Source organism: Anas acuta, chromosome 3 (assembly GCF_963932015.1).
Source record: "Anas acuta chromosome 3, bAnaAcu1.1, whole genome shotgun sequence".
NCBI lineage: Eukaryota > Metazoa > Chordata > Aves > Anseriformes > Anatidae > Anas > Anas acuta.
In genome coordinates, this window is record NC_088981.1 from 94,879,192 (window position 1) to 94,898,858 (window position 19,667).

General features: G+C 37.9%; 1 protein-coding gene across 2 annotated transcripts in view; it reads left to right on the top strand.

The window, feature by feature from the left end:
* CSMD1 (CUB and Sushi multiple domains 1) overlaps window positions 1-19,667 on the top strand; it is a 1,153,949-nt gene that overhangs the window by 58,439 nt on the left and 1,075,843 nt on the right. The gene's annotated exons all lie outside the window — the stretch shown is intronic.

Below are 19,667 nucleotides of genomic sequence, written 5' to 3' on the forward strand. Positions count from 1 at the left end.
TCTTCAGATACTAATACACGTTATCCTGTGGCTGGATTATTGCACTAAAGACATTGGCAGTGCTGTGTCCCTGGGGAGAATCTCCAGTGGTTTGAAACAGCCTCTGGTATCACATAGAGCATATGTCAGATACATGTCATCTCCCTCCTTGTGTTTCAGCTGACAGCAACAGTATATTTCATACCCTGAGAGGGTTTACAGCCCTTCTTCAATTTCATCTGAAGAAGGCACCATAACATTTGAATGGTAGGCAAGAAAGGTGAAAATGGTGCAGGCAGGTTGTTTCACGATGCCTTCTCATGCTCAGTCTCAGGTCTGCTTTTGCAGCAGAGGAGGTGGCAAGGCCCCAGTCGTCATGGTTGCTAGGGGTCTGCTTGCCTTTCATGGATGTCTCGAGCGACAGAATTCACCTTTCTGTGAAGAACGTGGAGTAAAATACACATGCTGCTGGGGGTGTAGGGATTGGCTTAATTAATTAAAAAAAGTCTGAATATAAATGTCAGCAACACAACCCTGACTATTTTTAAGGCAGCCAACTATATAGCACTGCGTATGTGGTGATAAAAAGAGTGGTGGTTTTGTGGTTACAGCACTGGGATTTAGGATGCCTCTCTTCATTCTCTGCAGATTGCAGGCTTTTAAAGCAACTTTCTCATCATTCTGCTTGTAAAATTCAGATTGCAGAATTGCCCTGTCACCGAGGTGAGAGTACAAAGGCTCAATTCTGCCACTTCCAGGGGGAAAGGGGGTGGAACCATGGGGGCGTTCCCAGCGCAATGGAACCTGGTTGTGGCAAAGAGCACTGGGCTCTGGCATTGCTGCCATGAGGCCTGCAAGGTGCCCAAGAGCGAGGCTGGCAGACACATATGTTCTGGGAAAGTCTCAGCCCTGGGGCCTGTGCTGCAGCCCCTGTGCCGCAGCCCCTTTGCCACATCCCAGGTCTCGTCCTCTCTAGGATGGTGGGTGGCCAAGTCAGTGTCCCTTCTTCTGGCTGCTTTGCTGGAAGTGAGACTCAGGTTTTATTCTGATATGACGTGAATGGGTTGCTCTTTGCAAAACAGTCGTAAAGTCTGCCTTGCTCTTGTCACTGTGTACCACTTTGCCCCATGTTTCTGTTCTGTGTATGGCAAGGCTCAGGGGTGCTTTTACTTGGGCATGGGGGAAGCCATTCCACTGTGAGGTAAAAGCCCTCTCAGACTTGTTCTCCCATGCACCTGGGGTGGGTGTAAGCCTCCTGGCACCAGAGCTGCCACCATGACCTCCAGATTAGGAACCCTATGGCTCCTTCTCTCCAGCAAGAGCAAGAGGAAGGGGTCGCCTCTACCCAAGAGTCAGGAGAACTGCCACAGCTCAGGTCACTGCTGTGGCTCTGCAACACTTGTGTTCAAAATGCCCCCACTGCTGCTGAGTCTCCATTATCTCTTACTCCTTGGGACCCATCGGTTAGCTGGTCCGCGTCCATTAGGCACATGCTTTACTGATATCAAATAGCACAAGTATTTTACTCTGAGTGTCATGTAGTGCTAAGCCTTGCAAGTGTTTATTACATTTACACTGTTACTTTTACCAGCTAAGCCTGTCATCTCATCAAAGAATTTTCGACAAGACCTGTTTCCAGGAAACTACAGCAGTTATGCATTTAGGCACTTTTGAAAACATGCCAGGTATCTATCTGAGACTTTGTGCACCATGTATCTTCAAAATCTGGCTTTCAGTTTCCTATTATAGTAGTTTCAGATCTATGGGAAGTATTTTTATCTTTTTATTGCTAACAATGAAGACCTCTAAGAATCTGTTAATTGAAAAACAAAATTAAACTATGATTTAAGTGCATCAGCATCATCTAATCACTATTTTTAATTATGGATAACCTGCTGGAAGACATTGTATTTTAGACATTTATTGCATTCTATTTATACAATATAAAAGACTGCTGAGGTAAATAATTAAAACAAAACAAAACACACACACACACAGCCTTATATCATTTTTAGCAAGGAGTTTGGACCTGCCTAAATACAGGTTGCTGTGTGGGTTGTCTCTGAACAAATGAAAAGGCAGCTTTGGGTCTCAAATATGTGTTTAGAAAAATAGCTATGAGAAGTATATAGTTCCTGGAGTTTACAGCATTTGTAATTTAGGTCAGACTGGACTAAATAGTCACTTTCAAGTTGTTTGACCACATAAATAACTTGAACTTGGTATGTGATTGTAGAGTAATAAGCCTTTATGTAACATTCAACTTCTTACTACTCTTGATCTTTTTCTTTAACTCCCATTCAGTGGCCAATGTGAGTGAATTGTAATTCAGTGTCTGCAAAATGTCTTTTTTTAGTCTTGTTAGGCCAGACCAATATATATATGTATATATAAGAAAAATGCTGGTATTTAAGTTCAGAACTGCAAACTTGAAACCTGCTGTTCAGTCAGCACCTATTCTTCATGGTCTTTAAGAGCTACAGATTCCTCCCCCTTTAAAGTCTTTCAGAAGCTTCAGCATAGCTGCAGAAGTGTTCAGTAGGTTCAACAGTGTGGTAGGAGCACCATTTGCGACCCAGAAAATGTGTGCAGAGGGTTCCATTTAAGAACATGAGAAACTTACTGCACAGTCACAAGAAGGTGTTCAAAGCCAACTACACTTTTGAATACTGCTTTCTGCTAAAATGGAGCCCATAGACTTCTATGTAATATCTTTGCAGTTACAGGTTACAGAGCTGGAGGATGTAAGAGGCAGTTTCACCCACATTCTGAAGTGGTTCAAACTCAGATTCCTCAGCTTCTAGGATATTTCGGGGGGGGGGGGGGGGAGGAAAAGCAAAACAAAAACAAAACAGCAAGATAGCAAGATTGTGCAGCCTGATGGTTAGGATGCTCAGTGAATGCTCATCCTTCCTGCCCTCATCCCTTATGAAGCTTATATTATAGACAGTCATTGCATAAAATGCAGAAATAGACCTTAAAACAGGATTGGGACCCATAGCAACCTCACTTCCCCTCCGGCTGTGTCTGAAAAGAGATGAGTGAGTACTGTAAAAGAAAGGATCTCTTTTCCTTGTCTGGCAGGCCTGCATGTGCATTTCCTATCAGGGAACAAAATGTGTAAATGTTAAAATCATTCTGTATGAACAGAAAAAAAGGTCTCCTATGCATTTCATACGTGGACACTCCTTTATTTTTTTGTTAAGAATCAGTGTATTTTGCAATAGTATTTGCCTGAGAATCAGCTCTCTTTGAGTCCCTAGACCCTTAAAAAAGGATGAAAAAATGTTTCTTGTCCTTTAAGACTCTTCTAGTGAAAGGAATTCTTACCAGGCTTTATAAGTAACAGGTTCTCTGTTGTAGCACTAAATGTGCTTATTTTGTGTGTGGCTTTTTCTTGCAGCCAATGCCCATCTCGCCTGTAGCAGCTCACAGTCCTTGCCAAGGGGCCAATGGTATTTATACACTATATCCAAATACCTCCTGGGGATTTCATCATGCAAGACTTACATTACTTTCAACATAAATTAAGCATAAACCAGAGCTCTAGCTTTTTCTATTGATCGTGCACCAGCTGATTCAGAAGAAAGTTGTTGATAAGAGAGGTTTGCAGCTCCTAAAATGAAGTGATGGTAAATTTGACTTTTCATTGCTGCTTTCCATTTTTGTTGTCTCAGATCTCCTTTGGAAAAGTCACATTTTTACCAAATAAAATCTATTAATCATTATTATTATTATTTTAACAGAGCTCCTGAGTGTATTTAAACCATATGGATACTGTGGATGAAAGATGTCAGGTTTGCAGTCAATTAGTTTTAATGTCTGCAAGTGCAACTACTTTTTAATTTCCATTATACAGTCCAGACTCTGCAAATTCCCATAGGGAGAACAAATCTATTTTAATCAATAGATAGAAAACAGCAAGAAAAATAATCTCCACATGCTGCTATTCCATCTGTTTAATTTCCTTTCTTAGGACACTTGAATGTCCATCCATGTAATCTTCCCCTTTAAATTCAGTCTCTATCTAGAGGTTTCTAAATAGTTCTGATATGGCTTTCATTTTGGGTTCACCATTTTCCTTTTTCTCTGTCTGTGCTCTGTAATAGCTCAAAACACTCCTTTTGCCTAACAATGCATTTTTAAACTTATTATTGTTCTCACTATGTGCTAGGTATGGACTCTCATCATTAGTTTGCTGGAGTCAACCTCTCTTCCTTCAGAAAGCACTTCCTAGAAATCACTTCTTCTAGCTGGCCTTATGTAGCTGATTTTCATCCTTCAGCAACTCACTGCTTGTGTCAGCAGAGACTATATTGTGGGAGAAAAGACTAAATATCCACATAAGACATGTGGAAAGGAAGCATCCAATATGGCAATGTTAGAATTTGACAACAGTAGTTTTTCTTTTTTCACTTATCTCCTTTTTCCACAGTGTCCATCATCATTTGTTTATCATTAGTTGGCTAATTTAGGGCTTAATTGTGCTTGAAGGGAGATTTTGGACAGAGGAGAGCTGGGAGTGTTAACATGATTCAGGGACAATCAATATATCCTGCATTTCTGTTGTGTATATTCTCAAAGCTTCCATTTTTAGAAAACGTATTGACCGCTGGTGATGTTCTTCTGTAATTCTGCTGGAAAAAGTGGCAGCAACCATTGCTTTAAACAGTTCCCACCCCATTAGTCTTCATGTCAGGGAGTGGGGGATGCGTGTTGGTAGTTATAATCACTTTTGCAGTGCAAGGGAGGCAGAGTTGTACAAGTAAGCACTTTTGTAATGCTGATAGGGAGAGGAGAGAAGAATTTCCCTGTGTACTCTGGTCAAACCCTTAATTCAACAATTCAGTTTCTGTCATTTAAATTTTGAATAAATACACTCTGAAATCACAGGTGAGGTAAGGGATGGTTGATATGGCTGAAGGTTTGTTGAAATAAGGATGCTTTTGAAACTGTATCATATTATACATATTCCTTGCTTTGTTTATAGACATGTATTTAATGCTAACAAGATGAGCATTTGAAACATGCTGCATAACTTGTTTTTAAAAAGATGCAAATCCTCCATTTTTTCTCCTTTAACAGAGCGTTCTGCAAAGGAAAACAGAAATTTCATAATTTCATAACATTTTGACCACTTTGGTGTATGCACAGGAGAAAGAGAAAAAAAAAAAAAAAAGAGAGAGAGAGAGAGAGAGAGAGAGAGAGAGAGAAACAGTTATTTTGATGAAAACACGTAAGGATGGTTTCTCCTGAAAAAGTGTTTGAGTGTTTGGCATGTACACAATAGGCCATCTGATGGTGTTCTAATTTTGTAGAAATATGTTTAAGCTAAAAATAATAATAATAATAAAACTTGCATATACCTGATGAACAGTGGAACAAATGGTTTTGCTACACATTTATGGGTTACTGTTTAAAGGTTAGCCTTTTTGTATAACTGGAGAGCAATAGTTCTCATTAGCTTTAGAGAGCAGAGCAACTCATTTTAAACAAAATAATCATCTCCTCCAAAGAGAAATGCTTGCTCTTGAAATAAAAATGAATATTAGGATACTATTGCACTGGCAAGCTACATATCTAAAAAATGAAAAAAAAAAAAAAAAAAAAAAATCCATGCTGCTTAGACTAGAAAGCAAGATTTTTCTAAATTAGTTGAAAAGAAAAAAATGCCTGGTTTGGATGGAATAGATATTGAAAAAGCTGAATGAATCCTGTGGCTCAATGAACTGTATTTTGATTTACATTTAAGATTCTGTTGGATCTTTACTGAGTGCCTTCATGTCCCTTCTTCTTGAGGACCAGAAAGATAACATACTGCATCTCCTTTTTTTAGACATACTGTTTGGAAATATATTAGGAAGGCCTGAAAGTAAGAATATATCTGTATGCTGTGTGCAACTGTTAATTGTGAGAGGGGGACGATGAATGAACCAAAGCAAAGATATATTTTTGAAGATGTTAAATCAGTAGTGTGCAAAAGGGGCAATTAGTAGTATTTTCCTAAGAGCAATTTAGATTAAATTGCTTCTGAATGCTATTTTTGTTACATGCCTGAGCTGTCTCTAAAGCAGTTTTAGGAGAGCATATATTCTGTTAGCCTGCATTTCTGAAACCAAGGTAGAAAAAAGAAGAGACTGTAGCCTGTTGCAGGCATAACACCCTGAAGATTCATGTGATATTTATAGATTAAGTGGGCAGGAATTTCCTACCCACTACTTTTTTTTTTTTTTTTCTCTTTTATTTTTTTTCTAGTGGTTGTTCACTTGTATCTTATGGCATTTCATAATATATGCTCCATAAAACAGGAAAATAGGATTTATTTTTTCTTTTCAGACAGAATTAGAGTTGGTTTATGTGGTAAACATCTCAGCAAAATTTTCGTTTTGTCTCCAGGCTCTAGGTTTCTTACAACATGCAACACCATTCTGTTGAGCATTATCTCCATTAGCTTAAACTTCTGCTTTTGTTTTACTACAATGAAAGATCTGTGCATAAACTGTGTGAGGCTCTTAAAAGTGGCTCATGCCTTTGGTCTTCCATGTGCCTATTTTAGCTGGAGCTGATAGATTTGGATATCTGTGCAATGATATTCAGAATATTAAGACATAAAGTCATACCATTCACATGGACAGGGAATGGTAGTGTTCTTCTCATGTACCAAATTCCCCTCCAGTAACCTCTTTATGCTATATGATGTTACCTGAATAGTGCCACTTATACCGGTGAACACTTTCTATATACATAGGCTAGGTATTTTGCTTTTGATGGTCTTCTTGTGTACCTCTCCATTCTGATTCACCAAAAAGATTTAACAAGTTACTGATAGAATCCTGATAACATGGTATCTTTCTTCCTTTTCAGAATGATGTGATTGACACGATGACCACCCATTAAATCTTGTCTCATATTACCTTACATGCTATGAATTTGTAAAGCTACAGTACTACCAGCACTGCTCAAATCTAGCCTGGGTATCTTCTTATCCAGCTTATTGATTGCATAAGAAATGGCTAGTGTTTGAGACTGAGCACAGTAAAAGGGCACACTGTGTAGCACCCATTACTGTCTCATCTGCTTAACCAAGTTTCCTACCATACACAGCAAGAACAGGATTCTTCAACCTTCTTGTATGTGGCAAAGTTGGGGAATTATTGATCAAGCAAAGCGAGCTTCTATTCTTTGCTGCAGTTATTTACGGACAGTCATTGGGTCCAGAACAAGAACTCTTTCCATGGTGGTGCACCTGTTAGAAACTGTAACTACTATAGAACAATGCTACCATCTCTTCCCATAGTCCAGTGAATCAAATCATGCAAGGTAAGGTAGTGGTTACTTGCTGACCCTTTGTCTGCTGAAGCAGTAGTAAAAGTCTGGGATGGAAAGTGGCTGAAGCACTTATGGAGGATTGAAGAGGAGAGAAAGCTGTGAATTCTCTCAGGTAGAAGGATACATGAAATCCAAGTCTCCCATTTAGTGTCTTCCACACTGTTTCTGAATGGTATGGATATGAAGCTGTCATTTCAGAGGGGATTATGATAGCCCCAGTCAGCTACTGTATTAAAAAGTTTTCAAAACAAAGACTAGACTTCTACCTTTAAGAAGGTGTTTCAAGCTGTTACTTGAGAAGCAGTAAAACAAGAGATGAGTATTTTAGCAGTTAGTACTGGCGCCACTGCCCACGCAAACTCATTAAGTATTTAGACATGTCTAACTCTGTGCACTGCATTGTCATTCAGGGTGTCCCATGCAGATGCACAGATTCTGCTACCTGGACTGGGTGCTCAAGTTTCTTTATGAGTCCAGTCATTGATTTCCTTTATGCCTTGAGGAAACATTTGGATTCTTTTCAAATAGTTCTGACTAGAGGAGGAGGGAAAGCACAGGTTTGTTTCCTTTTCCTTGATAAGTTTCACAATGCAGGTAACAGTGGAGGTATTAGACAATGTTAGTGATAAATAATGATCTAACTTTGGTATCTGAGAGCTCTGCAGTAAAGAAAACCTGCCCATATGCACTGGGGGTGGAGAGAGAAGGTTTTATAACAGATTTAAAATTAGAAAACAAAATGGCCTGATTAACAGCAGTAGGAAGAGTTATGCAGAGGATGAGGGGAGAAATTAAAGGATGACATTCAAAGGCAGCTGTGAAGTATGAGAAGCTGCAGCACGCGGAGGTAGTCAAATCTAGCAGTACAGAGAGTTCTGAATGATCTGTAATGCTGGAATAAATCAGATAGTCGGGGGGGGGGGGGGGTATGTGTGGATCTTTCAAGTGGTGGATCATCAAAAAGGTGGATCACCTCTACTTAGCTAGGTGGTAAACCAGTAGATTCCATCCTAGGCTAGAGCAATACACTGGTATTAGAAATGAGTATTATCTAGGAAATGTGTGCAAAGATAATTCAATCTGAGGATATGATTTTAGTGTGCACCATTTTTTTTAGTTGCTTGTTTGTTTCCCCCACCCCAATATTTTATTCTTCAGAATGCAAATGTAATTCAGCTATTTCTGTCCCCATCTGAGAATGTGTCTTTCACTTACCTTCCACTTAGGGACAAAAGGTAGAGCCCCTTAACAAAGGTGCTTTCCAATTCTGGTCACATGGTGTAGAGAGAATGATGTTTCACAGCTACATTAAGGAAACTTTTGATGCCTCAGTGAGGATTCTTATGGAGGCTTCCCCCTAGGGAGCTTTCCTGTGAAAGATCTGCTGCAGTGCTAATGTGGACCATGCTCTGTCTTCTTGCTGCTCTGGACCTACCCTAACTGACAACAAACTGCAGAAAGAGGCAACATAATGTGCCCATCTCTGAGGAGGATTGTGAAAAGAAAGTTGCAGGTGAGTAGGAGCCAAAACAGAAAGCACACAAACTATAAAGGCTGCTGCGTTTCTAAATAGTTGATGGCCTTCAGATAGACCATATAGTAGATGTAATCCACACATAGGGATATAAGAACAGTACTTTACCATGCTAGACTGCAGTATAGCTTCTGATGGTGTTGTATGAAGTTTAAATGAGACTACCTCTCTTGAAGATAAAGACAAAAAGTTGATAATTCCTGTGCTTTTTTTTTTCTTTTTTTTTTCTTTTTTTTTTTTTTTTTTACAGAATGCAGTCATACTTGCTGTTTTGTTAACTCCATCCCTCCACCCTTCATTCAAATGCCTTAGGAAAGTTTGCCTTTTTCGTGGTGCATTTGCACCACTTTTGTACTACAATATTATGATAGGCACTAGTATCCTATGAAGAATCAGTAGAATTCAAATGGTTACCTTTTAGTATCAGAATATGCTCAGTTTACATTGTGATGCTATTTTTTTATGGGGCCTTTTCTTACAGATACCCTCAAAATTTGACTTCTGATCAAAGATTCAATACTTAGACACTGTTGAGCCCATCTAACCTCCTGGTTTTATTTATTTCTTAATAATCAGAGCAATTCTTATGTGGCTTAACACCTTCAGTTGAGATAGGATACTTACTTCTTCAGTAAAGTAAAAAGTTTTGTTTTTATGAAATGAAATCCTAGTTTAATGCCAGTAATGCTACTTGTATAAGAATGTTTTCATTTTCATGTCAAACATATATATTAGTAATTTCTTTTGTTTTTAGATATTAAATGCTTTATATAATGACCATAGTTGCTTCATATATTAATATTGTTATGTTCCTTTGGCAAAGATGCTTTTCATGCATGTGCATATTTAATTCTGGCCAATCAATTGCCACCATACCTCTTATATTTTGGTTTTCTGTTAGATATATTAGGCAGCAAAATATATTGTCAGGTTGTGTGCCACATTTGAATCAACTGATTTTTTTGGCTTTTTTAACTGTTTATTTTCAGGCCTTCTTGTTTGAAGTTTCTGAAGTTTTCTCTGATATGTGGTCCTTTGTTTCTGAATTGTGGTTCTTGAACCAGTTAGATTGAGGAAAAGAATTACAAAACTCCAGAGATGGATCTCCATCTGCAGCTCACTGGAAGTGAATTGCAGCTGCTGTCTTAATTTCTATAAATACATGTCAATGTCAACACACACTGAATATAATACATTCTCTTTGCTTTGTCTTTAATATTTGTTTCACTAAAAACTTAACAGTATCTGAGGAAATAAACTGATACTGTCTATTATCTACTTCTACTTAGTGAAAACTGCAGCACCTGTGTGGAACATGATGGGTAGAAGAATATGTTGCTTGAACCAGTGTGATTTGCATAGCCATTGGGATGAAGGCAGTAAGGTGCTTGTAGGAAGCTTTGTCATAGAATCATAATTTGATAATGATTTCTCTGCAGAATATCAGTACTACAGACATTGGCACTGAGCTACTCCAAAGCGGTACTGACCTGCAGGCATCGATTCTCTAAACATCACTTTCTCATATATGCTATAAATGCTGTTTTCATCTTCGTACACTCAATATAGCTGCAAGAAACATGGTCACAATGGTGTGATTCCTTTGTTTCATAGGATGCAGATCTACCCCTTGCTGGTGGGTGACATGGAAATGGTTTTTGTTTGTTTGTTTGTTTTCTGGAAGAGATTTTCCACGTGTCCTTTGTAATCTGGGTTCTTGCCCACCTGCAGAACTCACTCAAAAATAAATGTAGTTCCTATCTTGCTGTCAGTTCAAGTTGAACTGAACTTGCTCTGTACTTTACCTTCTTACCACATTTATTTGCTGTTTACAGAAACTGCAGAGGACATATTTTACTGTCTTTGGATGGCATTCCTGTAGCTTGTATGTTATTATTATCACAAAACCCTTAGCCAAAGGCGACAGAAACGTCGTACAGGAGCAGAGAAGCCTTCTGGGGAGCCGAGCAGTTTTCCGGCTGTAAACAAGAGCCAAACCTCCCCACCTTTGGAAGAGAGGTGTGGATGTGGATAAGCGTGCGGCGCGCGCTGAACGTGGGCTGCTGCCGGGGCGGGAGTGGTAGAAACGGGAGCCGGAGGAACGGGAACGGGGGAAACGGGGGTGGGAGGAACGGGAGCGGGAGGAACGAGAGCGGCGCCGCGGATGCTGCCCGCTGCGGGCGGTAGATGGCACTCGAGGCGAGGTGAAGGCGCTGCTCGGCTCCCCGCCGCTCTGGCCGCCGAGGAGAGCGCTCCCGAGGGATGCTGAGGGGTGCTGGCCTCTGCCACCTTTGGCGGTGGGACCGAGGAGAAGATGCAGACAGTGCACAGAGCGATCCTTCCTCCCAACGGGGCTGTGTTAAGCAGAGGCGTCAGCCTGCATGATGTTGATTTTGTTGCTGAACATAACGGAAAGCCTCATGTCTTCAGATGCCTGTGTGATTAATTTGAGGCCTTTGAGAAGGTAAGACTCCCCAGCTGGCTGAGAAGAAAAGCTACGCATGCAAAGGCTGGGTTCCAATGAGGCAGCCGTAATGGAACATAAGGAAGTAACTTCTTTATTAAATAATGTAGTACAAATGTATACAACTGAATGTATACTAATATCAGACTGGTTCTTTGATGGTCTGAAGTAAAACTGCAAGAATTTCTTCAATGTCCTAGTTGTTGTTCATTCAGTGGCACAAATCCCTACCCAAGGGGAAAAAAAAAAAAAAAAAAAAAAAGGAAAAAGACAAATCTATTATAATATTTTTTGGTGGTTTGCTTTTTGGGTTTTGTTTCCCTCTTCCCTCTTCAAAGGAGAAGCACTTACTTGATATGCCAGCAGGGGCATTTGCACATCCTCAGAAATAAAATTAGGAATGAAGTGTGCAAAACAGTAGCTTAGTTATTTCCCCTTACATGGTCCTACTTACAAACATATTCATTCCCTCTAAAATCAATCTTTTTATGGACACTGAGGGATGAAATGGAAAGAAGCTGCTTCTTCATCAAGTTATTTTTTTTCCCCAAGCTTTCTATCTTTCTGATACTACCATAGCCAAAATGGTTGTTCCAGATTAATACTGTGTTTAGTCAAAACACGAGAACTGTTTCCTCTACTGTAGGAGATGCTTTAGAAAACACAGAACATAATAAAATAAGAGATGTTCTGCATGGTTTTTGTTGTTGTTGTAGTTGTGGTTTGTTTGTTTGTTTTTCTTTTGAAGTAGGGTATGTGGCAGAATTAAACTGATAATATTGAACATAAGCACCACATATTTCAAAATCCTACAATTGAGAAATGGTATACATTAGAAAGCTAGAATACAGCACCTTTTGCATCCTATTTAATATAATAGCTGTTATCCTGAACTAAAATATGACATGGCATTGGCAGAACCATGTGCCCTTTGTAAAAATAAGGTCATGACTACACTGCATTCCTCTAATGCTCAGTAGTTGTACATGCTGTTTGAACACATTATTTTTGCAACCTCCATTTCAGGGCCACATCTTAAAAGGTTTTATAAGATTCTTGGCAGTGGAAAAGATGCATTTCAAAAATTCAGCAAGGCAGCTTGGAAGTAGGATGTGCAAGATGTGGCACTGAGCTGAGATTCTCCTTTGTTAATGTAAAAATGGTAATGAGCAGAAAGAATCCGCAGGCTGTGATTTGTGCTCTTTTTTTGGAAAGATTCTTGACCTTTTTCCCATGAGAAGAGCCTATGAGGCTTCTTAATACGCCCTGCTTTGCGGGCAGAATTATTCCATCTTTCTGCTTGCTTCCTTAGCAATGTCTTGCAACATTTATTTGGGAGAGGCACTGGAGAGATATTTTTGCTTAATTAAATATTTTTTAAAAGTTATCAGAATTCATGACAAAAAATGCCAACACATCTGTGATTTTTATTTTCCAGATGTTTCCTGAAAATCTTTTTCCTCTGATAAAACATTATTAAAATGAGAGAAGTGTATTTGCACAGCTTTCCTCAGAATAAGTTTTTTCTTAAATCAGGTCAGCAATCATTCATCAGAAAAGGAAAATATGCATATAAGAATGAGAGGGAGGAAGGAATGCAAGTCATAGCTGTAAAATTGATATTCTTTAACATGCTGATTTGTTATGACTCCAATTTGCATTATATGATACTTTTTGTGGGTAAGTTACTAATCTATTAGTGCTGCATAATGCCAAGCATGATAACCATCATCATTACCTAATGGAAAGGTCCCTTACACAATCAAGTTTTAAAAGTAGCTATATTGCAGGTGAAGAATTGTAGAAGAGAGAGGTACATGAGGAAAAGGGAATATGACATCTGCTCTACCTCCTGAGATAGATAAAGCGATTAGACAATTCCTAATATACTACCTTAATAAGGAGCAGCCTAAACTTGGCTACAGTTTGGACAAAAAGGAATCGTGTAATTAAAATGATAGAGACTCTAATTTTTTTTTTTTTTTTTTTTTTTTTTTTGGGGGGGGGGGGAGAGAAGGGAAGGAAGGAAGAAAAAGAAAAAAAGGAAGAAATGAAGAAAGAAAGAAAGATTTCCCCAGATTTTGTGTTAGATCCAACAGCTGCAGACATGACTTGCCTGGAAGGCTTACAACTAGAATATGACCCGACTTAAAAGTATATATGATGGTGTCTTATGTAACACCTTAATAATTCCTTAGAAAAACACTGTAGTGTTAGTCATGTCATTTCTCTGGCCTACTGTAAGGATAAATTTTTAAGCTGAACTTTTTGTGAATAGATTTAAGGTTTATTCTAACTAGGATTTTCAGTGCTGTATGATTTTGCCTGTGTGCATTAATTGTAATAGAGGCTGTATGGATCATCTTCAGCATCTGGACCAGGTGCAGAAAATTCTGTGGGAAATGTTTGTAGAAAAGTGCAGATTAAACACACTGTTTATTAAAACAGTAGGAAGAAAAAACTGCAGCTAATAAGTGTCTTGCCCGTTGACTAGATGGAATAACAACTGTAACTTTGAATGGTGATTTGTAGCCTGGAAAAATTCTCATGAATCCCAGTCTGAGGGAGAAGAATGTAAGAAGGGAGCAAGTGAACAGTCCCATGTACAGGCTCTATTCTTACTGGTATGTAAGGAGCTTCTGAAAAGATGAAACTATAGAAAAAGGATGATCATCAGAGATTTGACTTTATTTTTAATGAAAACATTGCACTTGTGCTTTACCGTTTATGTGATTGATCATTTGAAATAAAATAAGGTGGAGGGATGAGGAACTGAAAATTTCCCAGTATTCAAGATACTGGAAAACATATCTTTGGCTACATATTTTTTGCTTCTTAATAATCATGTGGAAATCATTAATTTCCTTAATACTGAGTAGTTCTTAGAGCTAGACCTGTTCTGCAGGGTGTTCTGACCACACTGAGGAAGCTTTTATTCCTATTGGTATTCAAACATCTGAATATCTTTAAAGGGCAACCATTGCAGAATTTACAATATTTACTCCATAGGCTTGGCTTGAAACATCAGAATCTTTCGATTCTCCTTGTAAGCACCGATGTTACGTGAAAAACAAGGGCCTGCCGATATTGATAAACTCTCTGTTTATGCCCTGAATACTTCCAATCAAATGCAAAATAGCAACATTATGTTTCCTTGTTTTCTTGTACTAATCTACAGTTTCATGCAATTTATACTTGATGGAGAAATGGTGAAGGAAGCACGACATACTTTATTTTATGAACAGCCACAATTTTCTTCATGTTACTATTGGACATTACTAAGAGGCAGCCTTCTAAAGTCATGTGAAAATCTTGTACAGTTTTCTGCAAGGGAAAGTTTTTCTGCTTAGTTCCAGACAGCAACATTTGCTAAAGAACTGTAGAATATGTGAGTTGATTCTGGGCTCAAATTCAAACACACACCTTTGCTATTTTGAGTTGAGATGTAGGGCAGGATCATTTTGTATATCCACCCTGTATATTTTGACCAAATCTCTTGGCTGAACAGCTCTGAAGCTAGAGAGATGGTTCTATGTACAGCACTCACATTCAATTATTTTGATTTAGCCTAAGGTGATTTATGTCTTGGAGCAAGCAAACAGGAAGAGGTACTACATCGTATGAAGTACAATGATGAAAGATGATATTGTTGCTCTGAGACACTGATGAATTCTCTACAACAGCTCTCTGAGCTAGTATGTTGTGCTTTTTGCTAGGAAGGAACAACAGCTCTGTAATGTTTCAAGTGTGTTCCATGTACAAAGTAAATTCTCCTCTATCCCATCTATCATGCAGGTTCTGCTCTCACTAACACTGAGGATAAACAAGTAGAAAATTTTGTGGATGTTCTTTTAAGATTGATTGACTTTTCCCATGGGTTTCCCATGGGTTGGAAAAGAGCCAAGGTCTCCTGATTCCTCTTTAGACATCTAATTCTGGAATCTTTCTTCCTTCTTCTTTTCTCTTTCTCATTTCAGTATGGAAGTAATTCTTCCTCTGTTCTTTCTGCAGCAGTATTGTTTTTCATAATGAGATTGCAAGGAGAATTTGAACACACTTTCAGTCAAGTGCAGTATTATTTTTATCTTCCTCTTGAAAGCTGATTCTATGTGAATTTTGCCTACATTCTTCCAGAAATCATCAGCCTCTTCTAGAGAATGTTGACCTACATATAAACCAATAAAATTCTAAATGAAAGGTGCTTAATTCATTATGAAATGACTCAAACTGTCTTTTTACTTTTCTCAGTTGTGCATATCGTTCCTCCCTTTTATAAATACAACTTGTACATGTTGATCTTTCAAGTGGGTATAGACTTGAAATATTCAGAAGTCAGAAAAATCAACCTGGTTCAATCTGGTATGTTAATGAAATAAACATGACTTAGGTTTAAAGTCATGAAAGCCTCTCTGGATAATTTCTTACACACAGAAAAGAATTTGGATCCTTTTATTAATAGTCATACTAAATCAAAGTTCAAATCCAGCAAATCTGTAAATGACAATCCAATCCAATAATAAGGTGCATATTTAAAGTTTGAAGTGCTTTTGTACAATTCCAGTCTCTGGAATATATGAAAAATAATATTTAGTTGCAGCACACTTTCAGTTTCTTTTTTCCCTCCTTTGTTTTGAACTTTGTTGGTCCAAAAGTGTTGTGTTGCACTGTCCAGTTTATGTGGGCAAAGGAAACCTGCCTCTTGTGTGGAATCTGTGTTTTACATAATGGATGTGGTTAGAATGTGTTACTTTAATTGAAATCTTAACAGTCTAATCACAAAGCTATTATTATTCCAGTTACAATCAGGCTAACTCTCATAGCCCAAATTATCTAATTATCAAAATAGCCCAATTAATATTACTAAGTTTTGTTACATACACTACATATACATACATACATATACATACACTATACACATTACGCATTACTGTCCTACCCCTGTTTCCTGGTGCTAGGCTCTCCTTTGCAATGTGTTGTTATGGCAGGACTTCAGCATCCCAGGTTCCTCACCTGAAGAAACATGATGTTAAGAGTGGAGGTTTCTTCCTCTCTGCTCTTGGTCATCTTGGATTATTTTTATACTTCTGCTTTGTTTTTCTTGCTTCCTTGGCCCAAAGTTCTCATTATATATATTGAATACTTGGTTTTGTTTGTTTGCTTGTTTGTTTGTTTTCATCCTCCAAAACTGTTTTTAATAGTGCACAAAGTTTACTGAAGTAAACAGTAATTGCTGATTGATTATGTGTTTGGAGTCAGTGGGTCGCTACAGTCAGTCTGTGTCTGTATATTCAAGGTCTCTGCTATCATCCTGTGTTCATACCCCAATAAACTACTTTATCATTGTAGCGCCCCAGATCACTCTACACAGAAGAAATATATCACATTTACTATGTTTATAGTCATTACTCTACATGATTGCACTAAAGGTAAAAGCAAATTAAGCACTAGCCACCTGATCATTGGGCAGTTAAAGCTGAAGCAAGCTAAAACAAGCTAAAGTCAAGAGAAACTGTGACAGACTGAAAAGTCTTGAGAGCTGCAGTATTAAATTGATGCAAATCTTCTTTTACTAGTAATGGCAATACCACGTTTCTTGGGCTTCAGGGCTACAGCAGTCTGCCTGGAATCTTGATGTTATGTAAGCGTGGTCAAAAGTTATCATTTTAAAATAAGTCATCACAGTCATTTATGGCAATATCACATTTCTTCTACAATTACAGATCCTATTTTAAAAATTTATAGCAAAGTTATCAAGTTTTACTCTGCAATGAAACTCGGTGTAATGCTTTCCAATTCAGGATGAGTTACTTTTAATATTCATTATACATTTTGGTTCATATTTATTAGCTGTTTTTAAGTAAAACAGGCAAAAATTATGAAACTCTGGATTCAGAAGCGATTCCTTTATAGCTTAAAAATATTCAATATAAAAATGTAGGTTGTTAGTATATAATGGGAGTTGTACTTCAGGTTATTTTTATATATCCATGTATGTATTTTTAGTAAATGATAAAGCAGTAGAGTTACTGAGCTTTGAGAAGCAGTGCTTACAGTTTATAACAGCTCAATGAGAGAAAAATAGTGTCTCTTGCACTCCTGTGAACCTTTTGCTTCTTCCTTGGAAAGAAAAAAAACCAACTGTTCTTGTGCTAGCAGAATGCTGGCTTTATTTAGTAAAGAAAAAATTGTTCACATGATATTTTAATTGGGAAATAATTTTAAGATAAGAAAATTCCTTGAGAATACTCTTCAAAAGAATTGTATTCTCAAATATGTTTTTATGAAGTAATTACAAAAGATTAAAAATGCAAGCTATAGTGATGTGAGAATGCATTTACCTGACTAAGTGTCTCCAGAAAAATCAACAGAAGCGTTCCTTAGCTTTGGAAAGTCAGATGTTTGAAATGGTTAAATCTGGGGCACATCACCTACAGCCATATATCCCATATGGCACCCACCTGCCTACCCCTTGCCCCATGCATGAGATGTACTGACACAAGCATAAAGGAATCCTCCATATGTTCTTGTGCTTGTAGAGACTGCAGAGCTGTACACTAGGTGCAAAGATAATCAAATGTGCAATTACACCATTTTTTCAAGTAAACTGGTACCCACATGACAATTACATCAAATACATTGCTAAAAATTACCACAAATGCAAAAGGAGATTGAATTATGGTTGCTATGGAAACTGTAACATGCAGCTTCCTGACTTAATGTGCACAAAATTGCATCCTTAATGTCACACTGATATACGTTCTTGCTTTTTTTTTTTTTTTTTTTTTTTTTAGTACTCACTTCAGTAGGTGAAGATGGAGTCTGTATAATAATATATCCATTCAAGTTATACATCTCTGGCAGCATGCCATCTAGTATTTCTTGTTAATTGCAGGGCACGTGTACAAGTTTACAGATATTTCACTATATAAATGGTGCAGAGGAGTATTAAATGTTCTTAACAAATGTTTCTTAAAAAGGAAGGAAGATGATTTACCTGAAAAATGTATTTTATAGGGTATCACTGGATGTTCATGGCCAAATTGAAAAATAAGTGGAAAACAAAGATATTTGAGAAACTCTACTAAAGAGGGTGAAATTTATTTTCACAAAGGCTTATGAGTATTGGGTTGGGCACATGCAGATACCTTGAAGTGACTTACATTTCCCCATATGGCACGTTAGGTGTGAAAATATGTGTCATAAGAGAACTTCATTGAGAACCACTCATTTGTGAATCTGGTTACTTCCTTATGCAGGAAGAGCACAGTCGGATTACCATACCTCAAACAGTGGAGAAGCACTTTGCTGCAGACCCAGACCCAGTTTAGGATGTATGCAGTTGCACACAGGGTAACCTCCTCTTTGTCAGACATGGCATGAAGTAGTATGCTGTTATGAACAGATCATTACCAGCACCTTTTGCAGATAACTTCAAACTTCTTCAAATTGTCTGTTACACTGCAATCACATGACTTTCTAACATGCCCTGAAATATTAATGTATTAAAAAGATAATGAAATACTTAGAAACGATAACACAATGCGAGATTCAAAGTAATTATTGTTTTGTAGGCTTTCTAGGGCTTGTGACTTGATGCTATGAGAGCAGAACAGCTTTCGGTTGAAAAAAAAAAAAAGTGCATCTTGAGAGAATGATTGAAAATGTGGATGGAGTGGAGCAGGAAACCATAAAATTACATTTGTTATTGTGAATCTATATGCAAGCACTGTACTGGAGCTCCCAAGACAGAGGTTGATAAATGATTCAAGCCTGGACTAGGATTGTTTGAACCAGCAATTCCCAATAGTGCTGTTCTGGTAGTAATGTTTTTGTAAGATATAGTGTAGATAGAGCTCAAGCAGTTTTAATCACCCTGTATGACCTTGGTCTGATCAAGGTTGCACAACAGTTCTTAAAAATGTGTCTGGGCATTGTCTATAGAACAGATCTTAGTAGATCTGTGTTTACTGGACCCTCTTTCATTAGCAATTACTTGTTCAAGTAAGATCCCAGTGTCATTTACCCCCCATAAATAGCAGCTGGCAGGTAGAAGCTACTTTAACACCACCTGTCACAGTGAGCAAAAGGAACTATGCCGAGTTCTGAATATTCAGGCTCTAACAGTAGGAGTACATCAAACCTGCATTCAGAAACCTCAGTTTTCACTTATATGAAACGTGAATGTGAAATGTAATTTCATTAGCATATAGATTTTTAATTTTAGAGCAAACCCTGCAAAAGCACAGCCTTCTTTAATAACAATGGATCTGAATATTAGCTTTTTAATATTGGTGATTATAGCTCTTTATATTATAAAATCAGTTTGTTTAAGTGAGTTCAGGTTTACTTTTTATTTTGCTT